The sequence below is a fragment of the Haliotis rubra genome, unplaced genomic scaffold (assembly GCF_003918875.1).
Source record: "Haliotis rubra isolate DU_JTF1 unplaced genomic scaffold, ASM391887v1 Scf1278, whole genome shotgun sequence".
Lineage (NCBI taxonomy): Eukaryota > Metazoa > Mollusca > Gastropoda > Lepetellida > Haliotidae > Haliotis > Haliotis rubra.
The window spans coordinates 119,446-125,445 of NW_025765201.1; positions in this window are offsets into that span (position 1 = coordinate 119,446).

Consider the following 6,000-nt stretch of genomic DNA (forward strand, 5'->3'; position numbering starts at 1 on the left):
TATTGGAATGAAAACCCTAGAGTTCTTCCGCATATACACCACTGGACTTTTGTGTATGTATTTCAATTTTACTCTGTCATAGACCAGACATGGTATTTTCAAAAGATGTTTTTTTCAATGGAAGGTGTGAGCGCTATATTGAAATATCACATATCAAGTAGGATTAAAACGGAAGGGTACAAATTAACCATGATTGTTAGATGAAGCGTTTTAAAATGTTTATAATGTGAAGATCCGGGGTTAAAACTGGTCTTCAGCAACCCATGCGTGCGGTGTGAGGCGAGTAATGGGATCGGGTGGTCAAGCTCGCTAACTTGTCATCGAATCCCAAATGCGTAGATTGATGCTCATGCTGTTGATCACTGGATTATCTGGTTCTGACTTGATTATTTACAGACCGTTGTCATATAGCTGGAATATTGCTATATATTGGAATATTAAGCAACAAACAAACAAAACATTAAGAACGTTAATTTTTATAAGGTTACAGTTAGTATGTTGACATGTGGCGTTCCTCAAGGTTCAGTCCTTGGTCCGGTGTTGTTTACTTTATATACAACTCAACTTTGTCAAGTGATTGATGCTCACCAGATAAAGCGGCATCAATACGCAGATGATTCCAGTTAATCAGCATCTTTGATCCTGAACCATCTAAGTCAACATCAGCAGCAACCAAGACAACACAATGTTGCCAAGACATCAAGACATGGATGCTCCAAGATAGACTCACGCTCAATGACGACAAAACAGAATGTTTGCTCGTTGGTTCAAAGCTCAACCGGCCACGAAGTAACTAACACTCTCTTCAGGTTGGAGGCTGTCTTATTTCGCTGTCATCATCAGTGAAAGACTTAGGAGTCATCCTTGATCCTGAGCTGGACCTTGTGGAACAAGTCAATCATCTCGTGCGAGTCTGTTCCCTTCAACTGAGAAATACAGGAGCAATAAGAAATTATCTGACCAAAGAGTCAACGCTAATCCTTGTTTTGTCTCTTGTAATGTCTAGATTAGACTATTGTAACAGTTTACTTGCCGGGGCTCCGCAAGTGCTAGTTTCGAAACTTCAACGCATCCAGAATAATTGTGCAAGAATAGTTACTCTATGTCCAAAGTCTATATCACACCTGTGGTTCAGAACTTGCACCGGCTACCTGTCCGTCAGAGAATTGCTTTTTTAAGTTCTGTGCACCACCTATAAGTGTGTAACAGGTGCTGCTCCTGATTATCTCTGTGAACTACTCCAGCTGTACACACCAGCAAGACCTCTCAGATCTGCTTAACAGAACCTCTTGTGTGTTCCCAGAGTCAGAACCATCAGGTTTGGCCAGAGATCCTTTGTGTTCTATGCAGCCACGGAATGGAATAGCCTTCCCCACACTCTTAGAACTGCACCATCATACTCAGCATTCAGATCAAATGTGAAAACATATCTGTTTCAAAAAGCCTACCCTACATGCTGAAGTGTATGAAATGAACTTACTTCAATCCTGTGCTGTGTACTGTGAACATTTGGCGCTTCGAGCATGCATTATGCATGGAGAAATGCGCATTACAAATGGACTATTATTATTATTATAATTGTTATTGTTATTATTATAAGAAGGGTGTTAGTTATAAGGTGCACATGAGGCCCAGACGTAACAGGAGGTGCAGCTGCTTGTGTTGTGCAGATGTGTCTCTTCGGCGTCAAAGAAACGTCGTGGGTTCGATTCTCTCATTATGTTTTTCTGCAAAGTACCCGTGTTCTCAGGCTTCACCAAAGTAGTACATGTATAGCATCTGTATCATTTCGGACTTTGTTCCCCACTTCATGTTCACAAGTAGGACATAATGGACTCATTCACAGTAGTGTATATGTATGCCACTCTTAAACAAATAGAATTGGTCTTTGGCAGCCCAAACTTATCGTAAGAGACGACTAATGGGATAGAGTGGTCCCCCTCGTTGACTTGGTTGACAGATGTCATCGTATCCAATTTGCCTAGACCGATGCTCATGATGTCAATCACGGGATTGTCTGTCAACACGCGAATATTGCCGGAATATTACTGAGTGCGACGTTAAGCAACAAAATACATCACATGGGGCGGTGGAATAGGCTAGTGGTTAAGTCGCACGCTCGTCACGCCGAAGAATGGGTTCGATTGCAAATGTGTGAAGCCCATTTCTGGTGTCCGTAATATTACTGACATATTTCTATATACTCACTAATGCAATATCCGTCGTTGTAGTCATATCATTCTAACTTCTGGTGTTCGTATATTAGGTTACTTAATTATAATTAATATCATTCAATGCATTTGATGTTCTCATCATCATGATAACAGGTACATTTAGAAGATGTAAGCATCCTTTAACCCGTACTAATAGTAATTGTGTACATGGGAACTGAACACTATTACATAGACCGTCGAGAAATCTGCGTAATAAGATTGACGCATGTAAATTACTTGTATACATAGTGAGCTTCGAGTACATGTGTATAATGATATTCTGAAATGATTCAGATAGTGTTGAATAGATACTGATCCCAGTACCTACCTGAGCTAGAAATATGAGGGACCTGAGAAAACGCGACTTGGATCCATACATAATGATTTACTAAAACATCATCTTCAAGCATGCAGATGACATCAGGAAACTAACACATATATATTATGCAATTGTATGCATAGACGATGTTGTTGGTAGGACAGAACATCTGGTGATTCTGAAGAGCTTCATCCAACTCATGCGCATACGTTATTTTAGGGCTACAGCATTGAAGACCTCAGTAAAATATTATGCAAGTCTTATCGTAGATATATACCACTAGACTATTTCAAACTTGACGCATCGATGATCACAAAGCCCATGCAGGTCTAATGTGTCTATCCAGTTTCCCCATGTTTATTCAGGCAGACACTTGTCTTGCCTTTGCAAGTGTTTGTCACTAGTGCCAAGATACTATCATCTTTTTCAGAAAACCTCTGATAATCAGTTATTAGTATTTATACTTATGATATAGTCGAAATCGTGCAATGAATTTCTTAATATGACTATTGAAAGGATTTTGTCCCTTATACGAAACGCAGAAGTCATTTCTAGAAGAAGTTATTGTGTTAGTTCAAGAGCAAATATGTCATGTAATTTCATAGATAACAGATGAACTCGGGGTAGACAATCGACTATGGCCATGGAAATGCCATTTTAATATGAATAGCCAAATATACCTAATCATAGATTTTATACAAAATTCCATAATTATGGACTTAAAGAGCCATTTTAGAAGAATGTATTGCGTTAGTTTAAGAGCAATTATTTCATGTAATCTCAGGGGTAAAAAAGGTGAAAAATTACATGTCTATAGACCGCCAACACAACAACAGCTTTTATTATTGTGTTTCTGTTTACTGGAGTCCACAAGATGGCGTCAAAGTCAACACTTTATTTGACCACAATTGGCAACAATTACTGCTCGGCTCCGTCTTGGCACAGCATATTGAGACAGAGATGAAAAATTATGTCACATGGATGAGAGTTATCTCCCCCTCGGTCGCTCCTGACAAATATGGCGGCGAAAGAAATAAGCAGACGTCTGCGTCAAAGACAAATTATAAATATCGACGGATCAAAAGTCAATTCTTACAGGTAAATAAGCTTAACATCTAACAACAACCTACGTTTTGTTTTAATTGATGTTTTACTCTGATATAAGCATTATTTGGTAGAAACGTTAATAAAGATTCCACGTGGGACGGCACGTTGCAAACTCACCGGTGACGCCTGAATTTGTACCCCGTGAAACTTAGTAAAGTAGTTTCAACTTATTTAATTTTAGTTGGGGAAAAATACATCTTCAATTTATTTTTGTATCATTACTACACATGAGATTAAACGTTATTTAAAAAACATTCTTCCTTTACATCCAGATCCTGATTGACAGATTTATCATTTACAGAGACTTGGCTGATGGGCGTAGACTTGTGGTAAGGCCAGTACCTCCATCAAAAAAGAAACATGGACACCTGGGTTGTATCCCATTAGAATTATCGACCGACCAAGGACAGGATTTTGCCGGGTTCATTACATTGGTATCTAATTGAATGACATAACCTAGTGGTTAGTGGTAAAGTGTAGAATTTCTACAAAACACTAGTACCGATTTATTCAGCGTTTGTGTAATGATAGTTTAACTAAGTTCTGCTGGGACCAGCACTAAGGTCCGAACTGTAAAGAAAACCGAATTACCCAAGGTCCGAATATGACAGATTCCACTGTATTTTGTTTGAAGATGTTTGGAACTTCTAAAACGTACTTTATCCGACAGATATTTGTAAACTGTGTTTCTGAAACTGAATTTCTGCGCCCAAAATGGGCCTTTGTGTTTAGTATTTTTAAAATCACAATAAAAAATCACAAAATATTTTCTTACACAAAACTTAAGAGATTTACTTTTCAGGATGGAGCACTTCATATGACGAAGTAATTAAGGTTGAGGACATCGTTGACACTACTCCACCAGACAGACTACCACTTAGACAACTACAGATTGAAATAAAAGAAGCACTGAATAACTCACACACAGACAGCAAGTTGTTTATTCGAGTACCTATAACCAGTGATGATTTCGAGGTAATTAAACAGATTGGTGAGGTTTACCAGACCAGGAGAGACAGAACAGTGTACGTGATCTCCTCCAGACAATGTTTAGAGCCCATACTGGGAGTCGGGTGGGATTACAGAGTCATCAATGCTCAAGGTGATAACTTTTTGTCAAAACTGACACAGTCAAGTTTTGGTTTGGTAAGCGGAGGTCACTGGTTGATTTCACAGTCTTTCCAGACCACGTAGAGGAGTGTTTCCTCGATAGAGGCTATCAACTTTCATTCACCTTTGTCAAAGCCCCAGGAAACGTGTCCCGACTGAAAGATCTCCTCAATGCCACCAGTTTATAGTCATATAGGCAAGAGTCCAGCATGAAAGTTACAGTTTTACGTCTCATCATGGTAGTCATTTCAAAACTGACGTTATTTAACATATTGCAGAGTAACTTTTGGGAAAATCAGTTGACCAAAGAAAACATGGAATCTTTCATTAGCAAGTTAGAGGACGAAATTGGTGTGTCTTATATTGTCAGCGAAAGGGAAAAGGACAATATGAAATCAGAATTATTCAGACTCAGAAAACAAGCAGCAACGTGTAAAAGGAAAGGTGGAAGGCAGTTCAGACATTTTTTAGCCAATCTTTCTAAAAAAGAATACAAGTGGAATGTAAGTATAGATGGACATCGCAGTGAATTAAAAGTTAATGAAATAAAACAAAACTTGGAGTGCATCATTGATAATTTAAAACATGAAAACCAGCAGTTAGAAACTAAACTAGTGGAAGCACTAAAACCCGAATGTAAACTGAAAAGTAAAGGCTCCCAGACGGTCCAGGACAGAGATCGGAAAAGGAAAATACTAGCTGACTGTACTCACTCTTATGCAAAGAAAAGGAAAATTGAGCAGTGTAAGGATGCACTATCTTTTGTTGAAGAGGACAACACCAAGGTTTTGTCAATACTAATAGAAAAGGGTGGCAAACACGATGAAATTATCCTTGAAAAAGACAAAGAAATAAAGGAAGACAGCTTGAATAGACTCTTGTATGTATTAGATGTGTTTAATGTAAGCAACAATGCTTATCATGAACTTACTATGCTGTTCAAAAATCTTCCCAGATCTCACAAAATTAAAGAGACATATTCGCAGTTAAACAGTAACTTTATCATAAAGGAAACTCCAGACGGATTAGGATATGAACAGTCACTCCGAGAGCGGTTACATGCTGTTGTGCCAAATTTGATCGCAAATGACCCAGATGCTTATATTGACGGGATATGTCTTAAAGTAAAAATCTCGGCAGATGGGACACGGATCGGGAAACACTTACATGTGATAAACGTGGCTTTTACTATCCTTAACGATAGTAAATGTGGTTCTGCGCTGGGAAATTACCCTCTAGCCATTGTATGCA